This window comes from Ambystoma mexicanum, chromosome 14, assembly GCF_040938575.1.
Source record: "Ambystoma mexicanum isolate Mex_15411 chromosome 14, UKY_AmexF1_1, whole genome shotgun sequence".
NCBI lineage: Eukaryota > Metazoa > Chordata > Amphibia > Caudata > Ambystomatidae > Ambystoma > Ambystoma mexicanum.
This window is the reverse complement of record NC_090940.1, coordinates 294892621-294919658: the sequence shown is the minus strand read 5'-3', so window position 1 is coordinate 294919658 and position 27038 is coordinate 294892621.

The window sequence follows — 27038 nt, the reverse complement described above, 5'->3', positions numbered from 1 at the left end:
AGAAGGGAGGCTTGACATGGCCAATTGAGACCTATGTGGACTAAGAAAGGCTTGTGTGCTAGCATCCTATCTGTTTGACCTTTTCATATCTGAGGTGAGTGATGCCCTCTGTAAAACTACATCTTTTCCCCTGTGTGTTAGGAACACCTCTGTGTGATACTTAGCTTATGCCAACGATCTTGTTTCATTAGACTATACCCCTATCGGCTTGCAACATTCCATTGACACTTTATACACCTATCTGATTAACAATTATTTGGAGGTTAATTCTCAGAAATAGAATATGTTAACTTTTTCACATACTAATTTTCAAAAATCTAAATCTTCCAACTGGTATCTGAACAGCTCGAAACTCCAGGTGACAAAGCAATTAACCTACCTTGGCTTCTTAATAGGAATTAACAAGTCTCACACCTTGACTTTAAAACACCTTTCTGGAAAAATTAAAGCTCTGATTACGCAAGCAAAAAAAATGTAATTCCAGAATTGTCTGTTTTCCCTTCCAGTTTTAAAATCTTACAAAGACAAGTTGATTCTGACCATTATTTATGGAGCACAGCGTTATGATCCTACTAACAATTTTACTTGCTATAAACTGGAAGGATTGTTCTGGAAATCTATTTTAAATCTTCCTGCTTGCACCCCTATTTCTGACATTCGATACAAGCTTGGGTTACCTTCACTTGATTGCTTTGGAAATTGGAAAATCTTGATCCTTTTTACTAAGTTTCTTAATCATCCTAAAAACTCCCTTTTTTGCAGCTTTGATTTAACTGTGGCCGATTGTATTTCTACCAAACTGTCACCACTGTACCTACATGTTTAAAAACTGTCAGTAGATATTAACTCATCATTGGACATTTTATATACTAAACCCATTGAAGTTAAAAAGAAATTGTTCCTACTGGATTGGTGTTAAACTCAAAATGATGTTTTGAAATACAAACTTGTAAACCAAATTGGCTTGACAGTTGAAAGAATTTCATTGTTTCCCTTTGTACCTTTCAAGATTTCCAGGGCATTTTATTAGACAACAATTTTTAAGATTTAGTTTTCATCTCTTTCTAACCCTCAGAATCATGGGAGCAAGATCCAAAACCATGCAGGAGGACTGATTTTGTAGGTTATGTCACGATTGTACCAAGATTGAAACTCTTAAAAATGTATTTCCAGATTGTGAAAAAGTACACTTTATAAGACTAATTTATTTTTCTAAATTTGTACCTGACACTGTAACTTATCTACTAATCATTTTTGGTACATAATTTTACAAGGCAATCAGATCTCTTTAATCATTGCAGTAGTTGGATTTTTAGAAACACTTTTTTTTACTAAAGTTTGATTTGTACTTCATTTTAACTTTGTGTAACTTTGTTATTTTACTTGTTTGTAATTGTATGTTAAAGTTTAATATGAAACATATCACATTATATATACACAAATTCCCAAAATATTTAGTATCAATTACAACATACATCACAAACACTACCAAGTTATTTAGAATAACTGTTAAATGGTAATATGATTTAATTGACTGCATACAAAAACCTAAGTCCTAAGGCAGTGTGGTTTGCATTCACGTAGCAGGCTTGGGTACACGTCTGCAAAATGTCTGATGGCTGCACACCTGGAGAGCATGTAGAGAGTGGAAAATGCCTGTCTGTGGTGGGTCCAGGGAGCAGAGTTCAGTGGTTTGAGCACGGAGCTATGAGCTAGGAACAGGGTCAGAAGGTGGAAAGGAGAGTAGTGCAACTAAAAAGCGAGAAGCTAGAAAGCTGAGAAATTCAGCCATGCCCACATTTGGTATTTTGGTGGGTTGAGCAGACTGTGAGATGACCCAGTGCTGCCCTCTGGTGTGTTCCTGGGTTGTTCTACTAATTTCTGGCAAGGCAGGTTCTCTTTTTTCCTACTAGAAAAAAAAGCTACATTGGTTGATGAAGCCCAAGTGAATGAAACGCTGGTAAATGGGCCAAGTGTAGCCTGTGGCCCAAAAAGGCACCGTTAGACGGTGCTACATGCTGGTCCACTAAGGGAAACCTAGGAAGGAAGACACAAACACCATGGTTGAATACATTATTTCATTATATGTAGTGTCTGTTTTATTTATTTGTTCGTGTATTTATGTGTATTGTACAAATCCATCCAGCCCACCATGGGGAAAAGAAAGACATTTAGCTCCCCTGCCCAAGAATGGGCTTGGCAGGAGAGCATTCTAGAAGGGAAAGGAAAAGACTGTGGAAGAGAAAGACAACAGTTAGAAAAGGAGAGAGAGAAAATAAGAAAGAAGTAAAGACACAACTGAATAAAAAAAAAATCCCTTGAGGGGCCACAGCCTTGAGCACCCACCCACAGGGACAAAAGACATTTTTAGCACCAGGCTGCATGAGTCAGGCGAGCCAGCTCAGTAACCTTTGGGCTGGGCTGTGTGCACAGAGCAGCTCAGGCACCCATGGGGCCTTGTTCCCTGTTAGCCTGCCCAGGGGCCAGAGTGGACGGGTCCATTTGCAGTAAAGGGTCCGGGCAGATCTATGTGAAAATGTTGACCTGAGAAAATTAATTTCAAAGAACCTTCTAACAAGAGTCCCATGTTCACATTCTCAGGAGTCATAAATGGCCAACCCTGTGCATCAAACAGAATTACACCAAATGTTCTGCTGACAGGCAGGGGGTTGTATGCCATTTCTTATTGTGAGTGTGAGAAACCAGAGGGTGTCTTACCCGCTACTCCCCAGGGATATCTCTCTGAGGGGCCAGGGCATGGGCATCGCCTTTGGATCCAGACCCCGGGGGTGGACCAGTGCGGGAGGATCACCTGGGTGAGTGGTCTTCGGAGAGTGGGGGTGAGGCAGCAGATGGTGAGATGTGGTATTCCCCCCCTTTTTTGTTCATCTAACCCATCCTTTTTTTTAGGATTCTCTGAGGTCCTAACCCCCCCTTTTACACAAACACTTGGCCGAGTAAGAGTGACTGACAGTAACAAGACTAACTCTCATACATCCTACTGGACATGTCCCGCTAATCGTGTCAGGCAAAGTCAGGCCCTTGACTCTAAGTGCATACACCTGATACCAATTAGCCCTCACACACAGATAAAAGGCAGAACCTAGCGACACACTCGGGGCAAGGTGGAACACGAGTATGAGCAGAACTTCCGGGTCAAAAGTCAAACCTAGTGGAGCAGAGTTACAGATCAAGGGACAAGAGCAGCAGGTCGAAAACCACAAGAGTTCACTTCAGGAGGTTGTTGCCTCTGACAGACAGCGAAAGACACGTGGAGAAGGCCAGATCCCACATCAGAAGGCTGCATTGTGTTTCAAGGATGCCAGCAACCCTCCTGGGTGAATGGCAGAGTTGGGGAGGCGAGGCCAAGCCTGTGGTACTAACCTTGACTCGTGATTTGGGAATTGTAAAATCAAGAAAGAAACGCACACAGCCGGTGAGTTGGCAAGCGACCTGAGATACCGGTGTGTGTTAAAGAAAGTTTGAAGTGGCAACATTCTATGACAAGTAAAGGCTGCACACATGTGGATGAGACGCCAAGAAAGGCAGACCTGTGAATGAACTTTGAAGTAAGGACAGCTGTGAAATCAGTGATACTGAGTAATGAGTGGTTCAGCAAAAGGAAGTAGCCCACTCGAAGGTCTCAGTGAAAGGTGCATTGTTTGTAATGATAAGGTGAATAAACTGCAGAAGCAAAGAAAGAAAAATGTACTCCTATAGAAGGGGAGAGTGAAAGTTGAACCTTGAACTTTTAGTCGAAGTGGTCCTGCAGAGGTATGTAAAGAAAGTCACGGACATTCGAAAGTCTTTGACATCCGAAAGCGGTCTGAGTCCACTGAGGGAGGCCCAAAGTATAATAAGCTTGGGGAAGGGAGCCAGCCCCTTTGCAAGTTTTTTTGAACTTTGTTTAGAAAGGTCTGAGCCCAACAGAGGGGGATCGAAGTGGGCTTTGTTGTGAGAGGTTTGAGCCCGCCAGAGGGGGACCTACGTGAACTTTGTTGTGAAAGGTCTCAGTCCTACAGAGGGGGACCCACGTGAACTTTATTTTGAAGAGGTCTGAGCCCAGCAGAGGGTTACCTATGTGAACTTTTTGTTGAAACATTATTTGGAAGTCTGGATAGAGAGACTTTAACGTGTAAGTTCAGGCGGGCTCGATCCATGTTTTGGAACTGTTTATTGTGTTGAAAACCGGAGCCATAGTGTTTCATCCTACCTACAGGGACCGCCTTACTTCGTGTGGTGTAACGGGAGAGGAGAGCTGATTCTGCCACATTTATTCTTTTGAACACTGAGTTTTCCTTTACATACATTCATCCTTTGTACACTTTTTATACAAGAGATGGGGCAGGCATTATGTTTTGTTAGCATAGGCCATTTTGATTTGAATGTTTTGTTTATCGTTTGATGATCCAAACTACTCCCATGTTAGGTATAGGGCAAAGTAGGAGTTGTTCCAACCCCAGAAACTTCAATAAAGGTTTTACAAATTGTACCCATTGTGTCAGTGTCATACTTGCGATACCATGCCTCCCCTGCATGAGTCATCCCATTATACGTAAAGAAACAAATGCACTATGTACATTTTACATATGGAATCACATTTTTGTTTATATCTTTTGAAGGAAATGCCATAGATGTTTACTTTAAAGAAAATCAGGGTGAAAAGATCTATCAGCTGGATGTAAAATGACATTTCTTTGATAATTGTTTAATTATGCAAATTAGACAAATGTAGATTTTTTTCGCAGAAACAGGGCACGTTAGTAATTCAAATATCCCAATGTCAGTGCTGGATATGACACTATTGTGAGATGGAAATAGAATCTTTGTGTGAAATTATCAGAGAGCAAATGACAAAACTCTGTATCAAAGTCTGTGGTACCTCCCTGATCCCTCTCCTCACCCGAGTCTTCTATAGAGTTGTCAGATACCTTCTTCTTTCATTTCCTTTTAGTTCCCTTGGAGGGCACCGTGACGTGCAGGGAAACAGGATCAGGGGGAACCCCAAGGAGCAAGCCCACAAATATGTCCAGGGAAAAAGCCTGATGTGGCAGAAAAAAAACCTGGGTGTGATGACAGTTCTGGTTGTCAGAAGAGATGAGGTTTTGATGAATAAATCCTTTTGGTAATTGAAACGGTATGTATGCTTCCTTCCAACTGCAGCTGAGATTACACCAAAAGGTCCCACCACTGGCACTCAGTGGCAAGGGGAACGTCCTCCTGTTTCTGAGCAAAAGTGGGCACAGCTGTGCCGAAACCTCCCTAACTGAATCCTGCCACAGATAGGAGGACCGGCAAGATACTGGAAACAGAAATGTAGATGCGGGTAGGTACAAATGTTGATTCTTGGTGATTCTTGAAAAAATGATTGGAGGCACTGAGGTGTGCTGGAAGAGAAACTCTGCAATGAAGGGTGAACAGACTGAAAGAACAACCAGGACAGGCTGTATTAATATAGGGGCAGTGGTGAATAACGTCTTCAAATTCTGGAAGGCTTCTTGCGGTAGAAAACATAAACGGAGCACCCTTCTTGAGTAAGGAGGTTATAGGCAAGATGATATCCGAGAAATTAGGGATAAATCGCCTATAAAAATGTGCCAGTCCCAAGAATCTCTGAACTTCTTTCACCGTTGTGGGTTGTTTCCATTCCAGAATGGCCTTTACCTTGTCCGGATCCATTTGGACACCTTCAGGAGTTAAGATAAACCCTAAGTAAGCAACTTGAGAAGCTTCACAAGTACATTTCTCAGGTTTGGCATACAATTGGTTAGCTTGGAGTCAGTGTATCACCTCTCTTACATGTTTGGGATGCTCTTCCAATGTAGAGGAGAAAACCAAGATATCGTCTAAGTACACCACCATGGACAAGAACAATAAATCAGCGACTATCTTGTCCACGAACCTCTGGAAGACTGCAGGGGCGTTTACCAGACCGAATGGCATAACTCTATATTCGTAGAGTCCCAATGACGTTCTAAAGGCGGCCTTCCATTCATCACCTTTTTTAATCCGCAGCAAGTGGTAGGCTCTGCGGAGGTCCAGCTTAGTGAAGAATCGAGCCCCACGTATTACCTCAAGTATGTCCGGTATGAGAGGCATCGGTTAGCGGTCTCTCTGGAGTTGAGAGACAGAACTGGGAGCAGTAGGTGGATGCAAAGCGAAGAGTATTAGCCTTCCAATCTATTTTGGGATTATGCCTTCTCAACCAAGGTATTCCCAATATGACTGGGAAATGCGCAGCTCTGATTATGTCAAATGTTAATTGTTCGGTATGACTGCCCAACGTTACCTGGATAGGAGGAGTCTCCAAAACGATGGGACCGGTGGACAAAGGTGTTCCATCTACTCTTTCCACCGGAATAGGCTTCTTCTTATCCCTGAGCGAAATCAGGTTGTTCTTGGCCCAAGTGATGTCTACAAAGTTCCCAGCCGCTCCACAGTCCAGAATGGCAAGAGTCTTGAGAGTCTGTATAGGGGAAACCATTAACTGTACAGGAAACACCATGAGACGATTGTCTTCTTCTTCTTCTATTGATCTGGTGTTGTCACAGGGGATTGTGCAAAGCTCCCCGATTCCTCCCCTGCATAGGTAGGGGTCTGGGCACTTTCCTGGCGCTTAAGTAGAACTTCCAGGCAGGAACCAAGTTGATGTTTAGCGGAACCACAGTAGGCACACAGTCCTTTCTCTCTTCTTCTTCTTTCGTCGGATGACAACGGTCCTCTAGTGGCACCTATCTGCATAGGCTCGTCAGAGGATCCACAATCTCTTGTGTTGGGTGAAAATGTAGGTAATGGGGAATAGTACCGTCCTCTTCTTCTTTCCTTTTCCCTTTCATTGCATCTGTATTCGATCTGCAGAGCAGCAGTGGCTAATTCTTGAAATGTGTTGGGTCTAGGCATTCTTGCCAACTCATCCTTTATCTCCTCATGCAGTCCTTTGTGAAACAGCGTCTGTTGTGCCGAATCAGGCCATTCTGACTGTGCAGAATAATGTTGGAATTGTGTACGTCCTGTGTTCCTTGTCTGATATCCACCATTGCTTCAAATGAGGAAAACTGCACCTCAAGCCGGTCAAAAACGACTTTTAAAGTTCTGCACAAATTGTAAATAATTTGTCATAGATGGTTCTGCATTGGTGACCAAAGGGGTTGCTCAGGCAAGAGCATTCCTAATTCAATTGGCTACCGCAAAGCCAACCTTGGACCTATCTGTTTCGTAGGTCTTTTGGCGAAAGGAAAAATATACTTGGCAGGCATCCAGAAATTCTTTGAGTTGCTTTGGGTTACCCTCATACTTCCCGAATGGAAATGGAAGAGAAGGGAGATCACCTCAGGTGTCTTCTCGAAGGGCTACTTGTTGACTCAGAACAGCGTTCTGATCCTTAAGTATCTGTACCTCCAAACAAAGCCCCTGAATAGCATTAGCTAACTCCTGATACTGTTCCAGGGAAGCCTTAGCGATAGTTGGGCGTTGTATACTGTCAAAGTCTGTGGTACCTCCCCGTTCCCTCTCCTCACCTGAGTCTTCTATAGAGTTGTCAGATACCTTCTTCTTTCGGTTCCTTTTAGTTTCCTTTGACTTTCTTTCTTTTTTCTCGTGCAAATAAGGGCAAGCTCCCTCGGAGGCCAGCGTGACCTGCAGGGAAACAGGATCAGGGGGAACCCCATGAAGCAAGCCCCCAAATATGTCCAGGGAAAAAGCCTGATGCGGCAGAAAAAACCCTGGGTGTGATGACAATTCTGGGTTGTCAGAAGAGATGAGGTTTTGATGAATAAATCCTTTTGGTAATTCAAACGGTATGTATGCTTCCTTCCAACTGCAGCTGAGATTACACCAAAATGTCCCACCACTGGCACTAAGTGTCAAGGGGAACGTCCTCCTGTTTCTGAGCAACAGTCGGCACAGCGGTGCCAAAACCTCCCTAACAGAATCCTGACGTAGATAGGAGGACCAGCAAGATACTGGAAACAGAAATGTTGATGTGGGTAGGTCACAATGCAGATTCTTGAAAAAATGATCTGAGGCACTGGGTGTGCTGGAAGAGAAACTCCCCAATGAAGGGAGAACAGACTGACAGAACAAACAGGACAGAAGCGAAAGCGCTATTGAACGTGATCCCTAACCACCGCAGAGGAGATAACGGAAAACATAGAAATGAAAGAAAGAATAAACGAGGTGAGAGAAATAAAGAAAGAGGAGAAAAGCACTGTGTTTACAACAGAATAGGGTAAAAAGATATGGCCAGCAACCAGAAAAAAGTAATGAATGAGTAAAAGTCAGATAATATGTAAGACAGAAACCGGAAGTACCACAGGGCCGGTAACAAACAAATCGAAAGTGTACGAAGCACAAAATAGAAATAGTAGGAACAGACAGAAATAGATCAGAAGGAACCAGATCAGGAGTAGATGAAAAATCGGAATGGAAAAGAGAGCAGCAAAAAGGGCAATGCAGGGTAAGACAAAGCAAGAACGCAAGCACGCAGAAAATGCACAAGCAGCGAGGGTTGTAGACGGATTCAACGCAAAGCGTATCTGGAAGTAACCGTCTATATCCGCGCAGCGGCCATCTTAAGGGTAAACTAGACTGCTGCAGCTGGTTAGAACGAACAATACCTCCCAGTCTCCACAGATGCCAACGCTTCTAGGGACGAAGCGTGACACTCTGTCACACACATATCATATGCCATGCCGAAATCAGACTAGCCTCATTTGATTTGCATGAGTGAGAGAAAACCCATGAACTGATTAGTAAGATGATCACATGTGAGGAATATCATGTTTCAGAAAATTGCAATTGTTTAATTTAGAAATCTCCAAGATGACACCACATCAAGTGGGGAGAAAACTATCTAGAAGTTACTCCGATTAGACTGTCCTCTTCATTAATGTGCCAGTGAGTCTGAAGGGGGTGGTTTAGTATGTTGTCACTTTTTGAATTTTGTCCAAACACATACATTGACTAATTAGATTAGAGAAATGATACACACCTCTAAAGAGAGGGATTTCTAATCTATAAAGGTTCAACCCATAGATTCTGGAGTCTCACTCACTCACACCCTTACTGACTGACAGACTGATTGATGTGAAGGAGAGAAAGGAGAATTGACAAAAACAGAAAGGAGAATGGAATAGATTGATTTCCTTTGAACCCCTTTGGGATCAACCACAATGCACTGCAGGGGAGGCACACCTGCAGTAAAAACCCCAGACCTTCTTCACTGGAAAAGATAGCAGACAAGCCCTTTATAGAAAGAGAGAAACCTGACTATATAGAGAAGTTGACTCCATCTTGCTGACTGATGCTCGCCTGCTACCACGAGGGGAGAATGGATCCAGTCCTGAAGAGGGCATGCACTTGTTTGTGAGATAACCAAAATACATGTGTATATAAGTATAATGTTATAAGTATAATGTTATGGGGACTGAGTGAAACTATACTTTAAAGGTGGATATATTAAATCCCAGCCCTTTTCATTTGTGAGAGTACTGAGGTGGGTATATCTATTGACTGTACATCCTTTGAAAGTAGCAAATATTTCAGGAGTGTATTTGCTTCTAGAATTATCAATTTGGTAGAATAGGTCCAATGGCGTGTATATTGGGAGATCCCTGACTCCTTCTTTGTGTAATGCACAAGCACAAAAGATAATTATTTAGGTAGACAAAAGGATATTTCACAGTGTGCATACCTAGAATAATTATGTAATTGAAGTAATTCCCTGGTCACATCACCAAGCTGATTTCTGTTACTGGCGCTGAACCACTCAAGAATAAAGAGAAAGGGTTATTAACTGCTAACCATTTTACACCTTTAAATTATCCATTACAAATTTCAAATGTACACTTTTGCACATTAATGCACTAGAAAGACCACTGAAGGTAATCTAAGAAACATACATTTTCCTTGTGCAAGCAATTTACATGTGAGAATCTCAAATAGCTTGTCTTCTAAATTTAGTTTTCTGGATTGCTGTTTGAGATGCTCACATTTCTATTGGCAGGAGAGAAGGTGTTTATTTCCAATTGATACGAAGTAGAGATCTTTAGATAGGCAGAGATGTTCTGTTTTAATTGTGTTTCTTTCAAATGAAACCTTTATCCTGAACTCACATGCATTTTTCAATACATGATGGATGTGCGTTTAGTGTAAATCAAATGTGTATATGCTGATATCTCTGTTTGCAAAAGTATATATTCAAGAAAAATTGCATTGAAAGTTGAAGGGACAAATGCATAGATCAATCTTCATTGTAGTCAACATTGACATTGGAATTTCATAGGTGTATAATTTGTTTATATTTTAATTGATTCAATTATTTCAATTTTATTAATAAATAGACCTTCTGTGCAACCCTTCATGTTTCTTGTCCCGATGGTTGGGAGGCTGCCCTTAATCAATATTGTTAAATTGGGGATCGCAAGTTCATAAAAATAACTTTATGAAATAAATAAAAATTGTGTGCACCTGATTTGGGGTGGGTGGATAATTCCCCCAAACTCAATGTGACATTATTAAAACATCCTACAGTGTGGTGATTTTGGGTGGCCCCACGTGGCGGAATGGACCACCCAGAAGTACAAACATTGGTTCCAGGCCCCACATCATCAAGGGCCAGGCATCTAACCTAGCAGTCAAAAAAGGACAGACCAATGAAGATACTGCAAGCAGTCACCCCCATTGTGACACAATGGGCCTTATTTATTTATTTAGTTTTATTTGGCCATAATTGGTTTACCAAATTGAAAACCTTAAGCCAAAACACAAACGTGAATAAAAAAAGATATTTTTTTACACAGTCATTTTCAGATTCACGTTATTGGTTACCAAACGCACTCCCAAGACTGCGTGTCTAAGCACGCTTTATCAGGTGGAATGTTCCGTGAGGTTTTCTATTTTCTTAAAGATCATCATTATAAATCTGAACAGAGCCAAGTTAGTCGTGATTTTCTCCCCTTCCATTAAAACATTCCACCATGTGTCTACGTCTCCGTTTGCAGTACCTTTTGCTATGTCTCTCAAACATAGTTCTCTTTCGTTTAGTAGACCTTTACATTCTAAGGTTAGATGTTTAAGTGATTCCACTGTGTTAGGTTTAAGACAAATTCTGCATTTTAGGGTTACATTTTCTTTTGATCTTCTTTGGATCACTTCTCCCAAAGGCAGAATATTTAAACAGAACCTCATCAGTTGTGACCTGAAAAAACAGTTTGGGAAGAGTTTTAGATATCCCTGAAGCATATTCACTTTTTTCGGTGTCGACCAATAGTCTTCCTAACTCTTGTATCTGGTTAACTCCTCCAATGTCTGTATCCAATCTTTTGTGTAACGTTTTCTTTTTCTTTTTTAAGGGTTAGTTACCTGGTCTTCGTTTGTTTAATTTAGCTCCTTTAGAAGTAATTCACATTTGGCTTGCCATTTTTGTAGTTGTGGTCCTTGTTGTTTTTCAAGGCGTTATTCAGTGCCTTAAAACCTCCAGTTAAGGGCTTTTCGTGGCATTTTCTGTAAATCCACTATCGCTTTCAGTGATGTCAAGCCAAGTTCTCTTCTTATAGCTTGTATGGTAGCGATTTTGGCAGTTGCAATATCGCTCTCCAGAACGTGCCTTCATACTGTGCCCAGATCTTATCGGGTAAGTCGATGTGGTTTCTGCTCCATACGCCAAAATTGGAATCACTTTCATTCTGTAGAAGCTTCTTAACAGTGCCATTGAAAATCTGCAATATTTCCTTAGGAGGATTCGTCCCTGGGCGCACAAGGTTTTTACCTTTTTGTATAGATGGTATTTCCTGGGAGCCTCAGTGCAACTGTTGTTAACACATACTACCAGGTATATGATCGAGTTTACCTCTAGCAGTCTTTTCCCTTTGAGAAACCAAACAAATTCATTTTTTTATTGGTTTTCGTTTTTGACAGAGTCATTATTCGGGTTTTTTCCGGGTTGATTCTTAGTCTGTTTCAATATATCTATCCAAGGCCTCCAGTTGGCATTGGAGTCCTATTGGCATCTGATCAATTAAGACAATATCATCCGCGTACAGAAGTCTCCCTACCGATGCTCCTCCAATCTGCGGCGGAAATATCCGTATGCCACAAAATGTATCGTTCATGTCAGAAGTGTATAGGTTATACAGTTCAGGTGCTAGTGGACAGCCTTGTTTTAATCCCGTATTAGTGTCTATTTGGTCCGGTGTTAACCCTGACTTGTCCAGTCGTATTTTTACAGAAGTTTTAGTATATAGTTGTTTTATGTTCTCCAAGACTACCAGGGGGCACTGCCATTTTACCCGTTTTTTCCATAGATTTTCCCTATTGACCACGTCAAAGGCCTTTGATAGGTCCACAAATGCTATGTATGTTTTTGTCTTTGTTTTCTTTGATTTATTTTTTAGCAGATTAATTAGAAATATGTTAAAGGAGGTCCCTCTCCCCTTCACAAATCCTGATTGCCACGGGTCTCTTCTGCCTGTTTCCACGCTCCAAGATGTTAGTGATTTCAGCAATACTGATGCAAAGAGTTTCCCCAGGACATCAAGGAGGGCTATAGGCCTGCAGTTCTCTGGGTTTATCCTAAGACCCTTCTTGTATATGGGGACAATCACCTCGTTTTTCCAAGAATTCGGTACCTTTCCCCCTTTTATTACATGTTCCAATAATTGGTTCAAGAAGGTCGCCCATTCTCGTGGATGAGTTTTTAACATCACGTTTGTGAGGCCATCTGGTCCAGGTGCCCTCAAATTTTTAGGTTTCTTGATCATGTCCTCTATTGTAGCTGTAGAGTAATCTAATTGGGTGTCTTTTTCATTTAGGGTTCCGATGTTGTGTATGTGCTTACAGGCTGCTGCATTTGTTCGTAAAAATTTGCACCATGTACCTGCTGTTTTGGGTGTAACATCAAGGCGTCATGGGGAGCATTTATTTGGTTTATGTTTCTCCAAATTTCATGGCTATTTTTACTCTGGATTTCTTCTAGCATGAATATGGAATCTTGATTTAGCATTGATTTTTTGTGAATACGTAGCCAATTTCGTTTGTTTGGCTTTCCTCCGCTGAATTTAGGCTCTTTTTTTTAATTAGATTTTTATTGTTTTCTTCAAAAGCTTTTTCCGATTAATAATTGCTTTATCGTATACATGCTTATGTGTACTTGACCCTCTGTTGTTTCCTAACTTTTGAGTTGTGGTAAACACTTTCAGTAGCGGCAAATAGTCAATTGTGTTATTTTCAGCTTCTGTTTGTCTCTTCTTAATTAAATTTCTCAGGTTAAGGTTCATGTTGGGTAGCTTATCCACCTTAATTCTTAGTCTATTTCCCCCCGTGTTCACATACAATGAGAGATCTGCACCGTGTTTATTGTCACTCAATTTTTTACATGTCAGTTGTAAAATGTTATGGTCACTTGCAACGGTGTCAATTACCTCAAATTTTTTGGTTCTTTGAGACAGGTTTGAGGAAATGTATACGTAGTCAAGGATCACTGTAGAAAAGATACCTCTCCATGTTGGCTTTGCTGGAACATTCCCTTTCAATGCTCCGTTTGATAAGACACAGGGCCTCATTACGACCCAGGCGGTAAGGGGTTTACGGCGCCGTAAACAGCGCCGACCCTTACCGCCTGAGTACGAGGTCCCTTAGCGCCATGGCGAATTTAACACCTGCTTTTAGCAGGTGTTAAAATCCATGGCGCTAAGGGACCATGGAGTTAATTACGCCACCGTAATTTACGGTGGCGTAATTAACGCCTTCCCCACTCCCATTATGCCCTATGGGGCAAAAATGGGAAAGGGGAAGGGTAAATGGGGATTGGGGACTTACCGCCCTGCCAAGGTCCGAATGGGGCGGTAAATCCGCCAACCACCATGGCGTAAACGTAGTTTACGCCATGGTGGTAAAGTCACGGCCCAGGCGGTAACTTACCGCCTGGGTCGTGATGAGGCCCACAGTCTCTTGAGGTTAGGGCGTTGGTCCATCTTGTGCCACGTTTTTGTTTGTTTGTACTGTTAGATAGTCCTTCGTTCTCCAGGGTGCCCAAATTTATGCATGAGCAGTTTAAGTCACCGACTATTATAAAAGTCGGATCTGGCCATTTTTCCCTGGATTCGTCTATCCACCTCCCTACATCTTCTGGTAATTTCTCATTCACCGGTGATGCCAGATTCCAGTAAACATTAATAATTATCAGAACTCTTATTGGCACTTGTTCTGTCTTAATCGTTAGTACCTGGATGTAAGGGGTGGGATTTGTCTCGTCCAGTATTTCCCAATTCAGAGCTTTCTTTATGGCAATCGGGAGACCTGCCTGAGGTCTTCCCTTTTGGCCCTTTATGGCTGGATTTGGTGCTACTTGATCGCCCTCTATCATCTGTGTTTCAACCAGCCATGTTTCCTGTAGGCATATCACCTGGGCCCTTAACTTTTGGAGGTCACCTTGCCTGTAAGGATGGGTGAAGCCTCTAGTATTCCAACTTAAGAGCCTCCATTGGTCTTCTGTCTCTCATTTTAAACTCTATTTTTGTTGCATTTTTGCAGCTACCAATGTAGCTAGCCAGTTCCATTTATCGTCATCTGTTTTTTTGTTTTTCCCCTGGGTGGTTTGTGGACTCCTTTCTTTTTTGTTCTTATTTTTTTCGTGCTCTTCGTATCTTTTTCCTTTAGTTGGTTCCCTATCTCTAGGTTTTGTGTTACGTGAATTCAGGTCTTCTTTTTTTTATTTTTGGTAGTACGTAGTTGTTGATACTTAGATCAAAGCCCATTGGTCTTAGATGTGCGGCTTCTTCCAAAAGCAGTTTTTTGACCAATCTCGAGACTGTGTGGAGCAGAACTTTGTCTGTGCGGTCTTCATCGATGAATTCCACTATGGCTATATCATTTGATGTTATCAGTCTCAAAGCTGGGATGTGATATAGTAGCCTGATTAAATTGGATCTATTCAGGATCAGGCCATCATTATAGTGCAACATTCTCTCCAGAATTAAGCCATCGGGTTGATCACTATTCCTCTCCCTTAAATCTGTGTCTTTTCCAGATTCTACATTGTTTAATTCATCGTCTTTATGGTTTTCCAAATTTTATAGATTATTGGGCACAGTTCTTTTCATCTTGGGTGGCCCTAACCTCAGTGGTGAAGGTACTTGACTGTTTTCGTTTAGATGTCGGTTTTCAGTCAACACGTCTTTAGAATTCACTGCTCTTTTTTCTGATTCTAATTTCTGGGTTGGGCCCTTTGGGAGTCCATTGCTGTTTTTCTTTTCCAGACTTCGCTTTTCTCCTGCGTTCCAACCTGTCATTTGTGGATCTTCTCTCTCTCCTTCATCTTCTGAATCACTTTTATCAATCTTCACGTCTGTTGAATTGTCTGATGTTATTTCCTGATCACTCTCATATACAGTTTCAAGTTCTTCCGTAAGATCTTCCTCATCCGGTATAGAGTGCGTGGTGAGGTCCAAGAGATTTTGCTCTGTTTCCTCATCTTCCGAACATTCTTCGATCTTAGGTATTTGTATTTCGACTGTTTTCTTTTTTTTTTCTCTTCATTCGGGAGAGCCTCTATACCCTGATTGGTGGTTGAGGGACATTGTAGTGGTGGTGTTAATTTTTTGAAGACCTCTCGACTTTTGTTAGATTTCTGATTAGACGGTGATGGTTGGTTCTTTGTTTTTTTTATTATTGTACTTCCTTTGCCTTCCTTAGTTTTGGAGTCTGATACTTTTTTTGGTTTTGCTCCCTGCAGTTTCTGCTTTTACAAAAATATCAGAGTTTTTTCTTTGTCCTCATGTATTTCTCTCTGAGTTCCCACAGGTGTTTCTTGTATGTAAGTTAGTGGTTTTGTCTCCTCCGCTGTAGTGTTTGCCTCACTGATGATCGTTTTGGAATTTTGGGGCGCCTCTGTCACTATCTCCTTGTTGTCTTTGTTAATACCTGCACTATTTTCCTTTATTAGTTGTATAACTAGCTGGTTTTTTCCGGTATTTAATGGTTTGCAAAAGGCTTCGGTATCTTGGTTGGGTTCACTGATGTCCCAGTTCATGTTGTTGGCCAAATGCCTGTCTGTTTTTGGTTCTGGGGCCACTACACTTGATTCTCTCCTTTGTGCCAGTTTTCTTTCTTTTCTCTCCTTTAGGATTGGCTCAAGTATGTCCTGTAACTGTTGTGCCACTCTTGCATTGCTATCGTCAAGTTTGGTTTATACTGATGTTATGAAGCCTTACTCGAAAAAAGAATTCGAGTGGAGCATCGCTAATAGCGCAGTTTGGTCTTGTAGTTTACCAGCTAGGTCCTTGTACAGCTTCATAAAGGGTTCTAGGATGGCCACCATTGTTGAGACTAATAAGAATTTTTCTTCTGGGTATCCTTGTAAGTTTGGACCTTTTATTATTGGGTCTCTGTTTACATCTGTTTTCCTGTTTTTTATGTCCGTGTTAATTAAGGGTTCGTCTTTATTTTGAGACGTTTGCAAAGCTTTGTCGTTAAATAGTTTTCGTGTGTCATTAGTATGAGGCGATGTCTGGACAGCCTTGTCATAAGTTGTTACTGAGGATGAAAGTTTTATTTTTTTTCCTGATAATTTTTGATGGTGTTTTTTGCCTGCGTTATTAGAATTACCTTGTCTTTCATAGATCTTGAGGTCTCTAATATGACTTCGTCTGGAATTTCGAGATGATCTTTATTAGCCATTCTTTGTCCTGGCTGTTTTTGGTAGCTAGAGAAAGGAGATTGCTTATCCTGCAGTTGGGTTCTGTTGAAAACGAAGCAGCAAGGTCTTAGGGCGTCAGTCAGTTTCTGGGGTTTCCAGATACTCTTTTCCACTATTTTTTGTTGTTGTTTATATGTGGGGATTCAGATAGCATATTTCGACTCTGTTTTCTTCTGTTTGGTAGCCACATTCTTGGTTCGTTGATTTTTTGTAAAGGGGAACTCTTCGTCTGGATCGTGTCTTTAACCCTCTGATGGTCTGTCAACTCAGGTTCCTTCCTGTTGGTTTCCTCCTCGTTTGTTAAGATGTTATCTCTACGGTATTGTTGTTCAGGTTCCTTTACGTCTCTTCTTTTCGGTGTTGATAAATCCAAAGCCTCTTTTACTCCACTTTCCTCAAACTGAATATAATCTGTCTCCTGATGTTTAGTAGTCATAGTGTCATTTTGTTCTGGTGGTCCTTCTTCCTTGTACTCCCCTTTACTTTTACTGTTTTTTTCTAGTGCGTTCTCCTGGGCTCCGGCAGGGCTGCTAATATGCCCTATGGGGTGCTGTTGATCCTCAATGGCACCTTTTGGTTGATTGATAGGGAGCGCTTGGTCTCCCCACACATTTCCTTTCGCTGACAGGGGATAATCCACACTTTGCTCTCTGGAACTATCTTGTTGGTGTGGTTCTAAATTGGTTACTTGCAGCTGAGGTAATGGGGTTACTGGGCTGCGTTCACCCTTTTGATGTAGTCTCAATTCATCTCCATGTTTGTCAATAAAGGAGGCCGTACTTGCTCCTATATTGATTGTGACGTTGAATGGAAACTTTGACAGTATGCCCCCATTTGTACTGTCATGTGATTTTTTGTACGGATCTGTCGGTATGACTGCCGAGTTTGGTTTTGCCACCCATGATGGCGTAGATGAGTCTACTGGTTCTAGGGTTTTGTTGTATAACTTCTCATTGTCTCCATGGGGGGCCTCCATGCTTGTAAGTAGTTTAAGTTTCACACAGTTTTTTTTGGTGAACTATACTTACCTTGGTTTTGGTCCATCACGGGTGGTCGCCTTCCGCCGTCTGCTGTCACCTGACACCGGACACTCTGACCACACTCCGCTAAACTTCGCTCCCAACCCACTATTTGTCCTGGGGCAAGCGTCGGCGTCAGCGGAGGCGGGCAGTCAGAGGTGGGGCCAAGAGGCAGCAAGCAGGCCGCAAGTAGAGAAAGACTTCACAGCGTCCTTCAGTGTAGACCAAATTCACTTGGTAACTGAGGAATATCAGCGATCAACAAGAGTGCTGTTTTAAACACTGCCCTTCCCGCTCAACCTCACTATGACCCTGGCGGTCACGGTATGAATGGTGCCGGTAAGGTACCAGCAGCATTCATACCGGGCCGCCACATTACGAGTTTGCTCGCGGGTGGCGGTATGCACGTCTGGTCTGGCCAGAGGTGCATACCGGCACCCGTGAGCAGACCAGGATGCTAACAACAGACCCGTCATTAACAGGTCCATTGTTAGCATCCTCCCCATTCCCATTTGAGCCCTATGGGGGCTCAAATGGGAATGGGGATGTACCGGCTCCCGAAAATGGGAATTACCGCGCCCGCAAAAATCGGAATGGCCTGGTAATTCCCTTTTTTCGGGACCTGGACACGAGTTTGGAGGTAGCCATGCCGGTAATGAAAGCATGGCTACCTCCAAACTCGTATTGAGGCCAAATGTAACAAATGTGTTATACGTTTTGTTTGTCATGTCTGTGTAGTCAATGTTATGTAGACTATATGTAAAGTGTATAATATGTAGATGGGCTTAGAGGGGGTAAGGACCCTGGCATGAGGTAGCGTAAGAAAGTGGTGGCCTGCCTGAGGCTACTTAGGTGATGGGACCATCCCCAGGTCATCTACTGGCCTAATGCATCAGTGGGTGGTAGCAGGTAGTAGAGGGTGTGTTGTGTAAGGTCCCATCATATGGATCTCCCTTTGACCCCTCCAAGGAAGGGTGGACTGACAGAGCAGAATCCTTTTCAGAAACAACTGATGCCAGGGGACGTTTAGAGGGTAATGTTAAATTAGGGGATAGGAAAGCTTATTAAACAAAGGCTTATGTTTTAAATAAAGTGGGGTCCATTCGGGATGCTTATAAAATCCACTCTGGTGTTTTTGTCTCATTCAAGCAAGGTAAGAACTCAGGCTGTAGCTCATCTCCATTGTTAACATCTTTAAATGAATGTCGCTTAGTGCCCCACCTCACCAGCTGGTCTGGTCCGGGATGGTGGGGTGGGTCCAGTGTGGTCCATTGCTGGCTCTAGGGTACGTTTAAGGTGTGGGCACCCAGGCCAGGACCAGAAAACCAGGGACTACACTAGCATGTGGGAAGGAGAGGGGAGGGATAAGATATCACTTGTTTGTAATTGGACACAGAGAGCAACTCATTGCTCTCAGATCCGCCATACAGTCCATCATGAGGAGCAAGAAACACAGCAGATGAAACCACTGCTGTAACCCCCTCAGGAGTCGATGCTTCTGAATGTGAAAGTCTACAAGGTCTGTCCCCCAGCAAAGATCTTCCTTTTAAAGAACAATTGAGGATGCATAATTAGGTGGGAGCATGACCTGCAATGCTTATTATGCAAGTAGGGATAGGTACAGAAAAAACAGAAGTGTAAATACACTACCCCACTAGCTCCCGTACTTATCTTTATATTTTTCTTATTGTGATACTGGTTCAATTACACTGTTTTCACCATGCATTTTGTGGCTATGATGTCTGCTAATCAGCTTTGAGTTGTTATGTGTAACCATGGTTTGTTCAGACCACCTATTCAAATGGAAAATCCTCCTTCTAATTTACGTTCTGCCACTGCAACCTTTATTTCCAATCCAGTTTACATTGGAAAAGTTGCCAAAGTGGGTAATATGCATAACACTAGGTGAACAAGAGATGAGGACCATGTTAAAGTGACTAGAAGAAATAAGGGAAGTCACTGAGGTTAACAAACTGAGGATAAATACTTTTACCTTTTGTTAATTACAAGCTACTAAGTTACCACTAAAGAAGAATTTGCTAGTAATGGATAAACCTCATCTTAAAGATGAGGTCACTCAATGTGCATTGAAATCGTACAGGAGAAATAAATTCCACGATAACCATGTATCATGAAAGGAAACAGAACTGAATAAAACCAAATGTACCACATCCTCTATTCCTGAAGAAATTCATTTAAAATGTGTTCCAAGTAGTGTTAGAAAAGTTGTAGACCAAATGGCGAACAAGTCATTAAACTTGGATAATCTGAAATGTAAAAAGGAAGCTAGCAACTGTTCTTGAGGTCCTGGAACCCCGATTTTGCCTTTCAGTACCTCTTCCACTCTACCAGGTTCTCCTGGACATTCTGGGGCCCTCTGGTGCTCTCTGGGACCCTCTGGGACCCTCTGGCATTTCAGCAAAAGTATTCAAGCAGCAGGCAGGAGGCAGAGTCAGGTTCATCAGGTTTTATTTCACACCAGACTGACACAAACAGCATCGTGGTCAAGTACACAAACCATTGCTCCCTGCTGAAAACAGAGCTTCTTTTTATACTTGTCAGAGAAAGAAGAGTCGAACCCCCACCCTTTTCTAAACATGCCCAGGCAGAACTCTCCGCTGACTATACTCATGCACAAGGCAATTATTCCTTATCTGTTCAACCCTTCAAACTTCAAATTGAAATACATTCTGGCACACATCCTTGGATTTTCCTGGCCACATTACCCAAATATGGTCACGCAGCTGCGTTCCTTGGTGAGAAACTCAGACATAGGCTCATTATGTGTCTGGTTTCAGAATGCTTATCTGGTTTCTGCAGGGCACTGTGGCCTTGAATTGTTACAGTTCCAGCATCAGGTCTCCCAGGGCTGGCGCTCCAGTGCTCATTTCTCTCCTGTTGTTAGAGTTCCAGCCCCCACTCGCTTCATTTCCCATCTAGACAGTTTTTATCAGGAATATCCTGTTTACTGCATTTACCATTTGGTTGTTTTCATGACCATGACCCGAACACAGCAAGCACCAGGTAATTAAGGCATTCAGGAATGAAAATGGCTCAGGGCATCACTCCTGTTTTATGCATGCACACCAGGCAGTTTCAACCAATAGGAGAAATAGCTCCCATATTTGATGGAGAGTCTTCCCGCTTGTGCATATGCCCCAAATACAACACACCTGCAGCCACTGGTCTCCTTGGAAACTTAAATAATTGTCCTTGGTCCCTACTCCCTTACATCCCAGCGGTCTTGATGCCCATTTCTGAAGCGCTAGTATTGTTCTTCTGCCCTGGTTCTCCGAGCTTGTGGTGAGACTCCTAGTTCTTCATAGCTTGGCCCCTGCTGCTGCTTTCACTTGCTCCTTGACTTTGAGTTTTAACTCCACCTCGCCAAGCTGTGTTTTAGAAATCTCTTGTACTCTTGGCTGCACCGACTCTATCCCTGTGCTTCTCCTTGCCTAACACCCAGGACAAAGGTGTAAAGGGGATGCCAAAAAGGGGTCTAGATTTAATGAGAAATAACTCTTGTCTTCCTCCTTTGGTGCATCCCAAAGCAATGCAAATACTCAAGGAATTAATGTGTTACATGATCCACCAAGTCAACTGAAGAAAGATTGTCAGGTACTGATCATTTTTTAATATATATTTCGACAAGACCTCAGGATGATGATATCATGATAAAGATTAATGAGAAATTATAAAGACTCTTATAATTTCCTACCCCTCATTAAGGCTCATTAATTCCTACTCCTCCGGTAATTTCCAGTGGGGCGGCTAATACTACCAAGGTCACCCAAGTGTCCCCCCTAGCCTCTGAAATCAATGGGGACTGGTTATCTTCCACCATGCTGGCACCCTCTTCTCCGGTGGGGTGTGTTGATACTTTCACTCACGCTTCCCCTCCTCCTTTGCTGGAGGACGCTGAAATGAACCCCATCTTTGAGCACTGGAGCCTCTGAAAAGATACTCTTGTAAAGGAATTGAATAACTGTCTCACTTTAGAGGACTTCGACGCATGGCTAGTGTCCTTAGACATTGGATATGTGAAGGCGCACTCAATATTAACCAGTTCACTATAGTAATATATTACTTCAATAATTGTCAGGTTTATGTTCAAGGTGCTCCCAGTTGGTAGAGTGCTACCTCTACCGAACAAATGGAAAAAATAAATGGTACAATGAAAAACCTTGTTGGACAAACTAGGGCACAGCATAGGGCAAACAAACTTTGCTTCTAATTTAACTTAGTTCCTAAAATACTTCTTCAAAGTTAATCATTCAATTTATGCGAATATCATTCATAATAAAAAACATTTTTGCAAAAACATTTATTCTCAATTACAATGATTTTATGATTTGTTCAAAAACATATATCGAAATCAAAACTTTCTTAATAGCCCTCATGTTGTGCTTTTACACATTTGTAATTTCACAACACAAATCTCATTCACATATTATTATCATATGTTTCAAACTGTATCATTAGATGAAATCCAATAATCTTGATAGGTTTTCCAGTGAGATCTACTATCTTTAAACTACGCGTTTTGGGCTAAATGTGCCATTCTTCAGGTTTTTAGAAAATTGGATTGGCTGGGTATTATCTGTAAAACATAAATATTTTATCTCAATTATTTAACTTAAACTTCTGGTTAATGAAGAATATTATTGACGTGGCTCAATTCAAATGAACTAACCTGAGAGTCAGTTTCCCATTTAAAGAAAGGCTTGCTGCCCATATGGGTGAAATTCAATAAAAAATGCTGTGAAATAAGGACAAAACAAAGTCTATTGTCACTAATCAGAAACCTTTATAAAGGTGAGCGGTGAAGTGCAGAGGGAACAGGTGCTATCTTAAGCGGTGGTTCCCCCTGCACATCACCTAGTTTATGTAATATACTTTTGCGGTCAGTAAATTTAGGAAAGTGCAACTCACCAATTGGCGAGTATTTCAGTTGTACTCTTAATGCCTCGTTAATCTGTCGATGCTTACATCGTTATTGGTATGCTCCTGGAAAGTAAATTTGGCGGTGATTTAGAATACACAATGACTAAAATCATTACGTATCTGATATAATAACAGTACGTATATCTTGTGTCAAAAGCCTAATTTCATTCCTTACACTATAGGCTCAACTAAGAAAGAGGGATGGTCTTCTTGGTCCAGAAAAATTGCTCCATTCTTCTGGACAACAATCCAAAGTTCAGCTCTTGGTGTTGCAAACAAAATGTTCTTCTCCAGGAATGTGAAACAAAAGTCTCAAAAAAGGTTATTTGAGTATGTTCCAGCAGAACACACAAAACAAAGATCTTGTATCTTCACAGCGTTAGGGGGATGACTACCTCCCCCTGACATTTTGTTTGGTTTCTCAATGGTTCTGACAATGCTAGGACAAGAGTTTTTCTTCTCTTGGCCTTTGAAAAATGTTTCACAAAGCCAACAGGACTCTTCCCTCCTCTTGGTTCATTCCACAATGTTCCTCAAGACCAGGGGATATGTCTCTCTTCCCCTGGTAATTCTCAAAGCTCCTCAGGATCCCTTCTCTTGGTTGGTTCAACAATGTTCATAAGACGGAGGGGTGTGTCTCTCTTCCCCATGCCTTTCTCAAGCTCTTCAGGATACCAAGAGAATAATTTCATTCTCTTGGGTGTTTCACTAATGTGTATAAAACCAAGGGGTATGTCTCCCTTCCCCTGGCCGTTCTCAAGGTGCTCTTCAGGATCTCCAGTGTTCACCATAACTCAGAGGCTAGTGGGTTCACTACCCTGCCAAGTACTGTGACTATGATGATGATCCCAGAGGTAATTCATCATTGGCTGTGGGTCCAAAACCCTTCTCAGTTCCTCTTGTTCCTCAGGAATTACACCCAGTTCATTATCATGCAGAGGCATTCCCCCTTTCGGGTCCCAGACCCTCCCTATTAGTGTCTGCCTTTGTCTCGGTCCCAGACCCCTTTTTGTATTGGTTTCCTTCTCTCCTTCAGTTCCCAGACTGATTTGGCATAGGATTCTCTCTCTCTCAGGACCCAGAACCTTTCTGTATTTGCAAAGGTTTCTGTCTCTTTTGGAGGGCTCTACAAACATCCTGGTCTTCCCACCTTCTTTTGGGTGCTTACCAGTGTCTTGCAGTTGCATACAGGCTTAGATTGCCTCCTCTGGCATCTCCTAATACTTCCACGGACTGCAGTGGCTCTGAAGCGGCTCGCTGTGGCCTCCAGGCCTCCTCTTATCGTCCAAGGGACTGCAGCGGCTCTGCAGCGGTTTCCAGAGGCCTCCTGGCCTCCTCCGATGGTTTCAGGCACTGCACCGGCTCTGCAGTGGCTCCCTTCTGCAAGGCTGTGCTGCCCAGGTGATTCCTTCACTCCAGTCTTCTCGTTCGTCTAGGGGTTACATCTCCTCTCTCCTGCTTCAGCATTTCCACAACAGACCTTATGGCAATGTAACTGCAGGTGGGTGTCTTTCTCATCCTCTACTGTTCCTTCCTTCGTGCAGGTCTCGAATCTCATGGTTCCTCCAGGGAGGGCCCCACTGATATGGAATACCCTCTTCTGTTTTAATGGTAGTTCAGCCAATAGGAATCCTACAACAACTAGACCGTTCAGTAGAGGTGCTCGCTGTTCTTCCGCACTTCTTCCTTGTTGCAAGTACTGATGTTGAGGACTCCCAGTGTCAAGATCCGAGTCCACCTCCCCTTTCTCCTCACCTGACTCCTCCGAGGTAAATTCGTAAGGATCCGTCTTGGTCTTGCTGGGTTTCTCTTTAGCTCTTGGTCCCTTGCCTTTCTGAGTTCTGGTCTTCTTTTTGTGAAGGTAAGGTCTGGCCCCTCCGGAGGCCACCCTGACAGAGGAGTAGGCCTGTCACAGGGGAACCGCAGGGGGCCAGCCTCAGCTCTAGGGAAAAAGCCCGTAGGCAGAAAAAACCCTAGTCCGTAGGTGGGTTCCCGAAGGGGTCTTTAGATGGTACAAATCCTTAAGGTTGAATTTCCTGGATATTAGGTAAAAGGACGTACTCAGTGCTACTGAAGTAAATGTCAAGACACAGAGTGGAAGGGTCTTAAACCCGGAGCGAGAGATAGGTAAGGAAAGGAGGATCAAATATAGTCTATGAAGGTTAGCTGAGAATATGAGAAGAATATCTTGTCGAGTCAGGAAGAGGCAGGTAGGTATGTTCTGAGTAGCCCAAAACAGCGTAGTGCAATATGACTACGGCGGAGAAGGAAGGAAGAACCCCGCCGGGAAGCAGCACGCCGAGAAGGCAGGGAGGTAGGAGTAAGAGCCCGAAACAGCATAGTGCAATATAACCACGGCAGAGAAGGAAGGAAGAACCCCGCCGGGAAGCAGCACGCCGAGACGGCAAGGAGGTAGGAATAGGTAACGCAGAAGCGGCAAAGCGCAGCGCTTCTGCGCTCGTTAGAGACAAAATATACAAGACTGAAGGGCTGAGAGTGCAGCCGATAGTGGAACCAGCTAGGAAGCTCCTGTTAAAGGACGCGGAGACCCGTGCAAGAAGGACCTCCGTGGCCGGAAAAGGAGGAAGACCAGGCAGCGGTAATGTTAAAAAAAAAGAAAGTTAGAGCGAAGGGATGAGTGCGAGGAGGAGAGGCACCGTACCAGAGACAGCGGCGGTGACCTCGAACTAAAGTAGAAAGCTAGCGAACACGGGAAAAAAAAGGCAACAGACCGAGATATTAACGCACAAGGAAGGAACAGAAGGTATAATATCAAGGGAGTAAACACAGGATGGCAGTAGTCCAAAGTCGGAGCGTTGGGAAAGTAAACAAGCCACAGATACAACGCGCCGAAAAATGGGCAGAGCCTGGTTATATAGGCTCCGGCGCCATGTTGGGTGAGGACTAGACCGTTCACTGTCGGAACCGCCAGCGGTTCCAATGTTTCCAATCCTGGATCCTGACAGTATACCGCCTTCCTTCCGGGGTGCCCCCTGGCTTACCCGGATGAAGGTGATGAAATCTTCTTAGGAGCCTAGGGGCATGAACGTGGCTTACCGGTTCCCAAGACCTTTCTTCCACAGGATAGCCTTTCCAGTGAACCAGGTATTGGAGCCGACCTCTGTGGTATCTGGGGTCCACCAAGTATGCAACTTCGTATTCTTCTGGAACAGAATGTACCTGGGCTCGGCTCTTACGGATGGGTCTGAGGAATGGGTCTACCTTGTATTCCTTGAGCAAGGAAACGTGAAAAACCGGGTGAATCCTTTTTAGATAGTCAGGGAGTCTGAGTCGAAAGGCAACCGGGTTGACCTGTTGGAGGACGGGAAATGGTCCAAGATAACGGGTGGAGAACGTTCCAGCGTGAACCCATCTAGGAAGAAATCTGGTCGACAACCAGACTAGTTGTCCTGGTCCCCATGTTGGATTGGAAGCCCTATTCCTATCAGCCCATCTCTTCGTGATTGTTGGCTGAGTTGATGTGCCTTCTTGGCGAGTTCGTGTACTTCCTGGAGTTCTTGTAAAACGCTGTCCAAAGCGGGAATCTTAGTGGCTAGGGAGCCAAACCTGGGTAAATGTTGGGGATGAAAACCATAGGTGCACAAAAAAGGACTCATTTGGATGGTGGTATGCAGGGTATTGTTATAAGCGAACTCTGCTTGGGAAAGGAAACGGTACCATCTCTCTTGTTGTGAACTGCAGAAACACCTCAAGTACTGCTCCAGGCTCGCGTTTAACCTCTCTGTTTGTCCGTTACTCTGGGGGTGGTAACCCGAAGAAAGGGCTCTGTTGATACCCAGGGTGTGGCAAAGCGAAGCCCAGAATTTGGATGTGAACTGAGGTCCACGGTCAGATACTATGGTCTGGGGTAGACCATGTAGACGAACGATGTCTCGGAGAAAGGTTTCAGCAGTCTCGGAAGCAGATGGTATTTGTTTAAAGGCTGAGAAATGGGCCAGTTTGCTGAAGGAATCAATCGTGACCATGATCACCGTCATACCCTCCGAGGGGGGAAGATCGACGATGAAATCTGTAGATATATGTTCCCATGGTCGTGATGGTAGAGAATGTTGTTGTAAGAGTCCGAGTGGTTTACCTGTTCTGTATTTGTTAGAGGCACAGACTGAGCAAGAGGTGACGTACTGATGTACATCGCTCTTCAATTTAGGCCACCAAAAGCCTCTTTGCAAGAGTTCATAGGTCTTTCTGATGCCGGGGTGACCGGACAAGGGAGCATCATGGCACCACGAAAGGACAAGCTTCTGGAGATCCTTGGTGGGAATGAAAAGGGCGTTTTCATGATAATACAGTCCATCCTTGCCTTGGATGACCGTGGTGGGTAGTTCTGTACCGGACTGGTAACGAGGTATCAGCTCCCGGAAAAA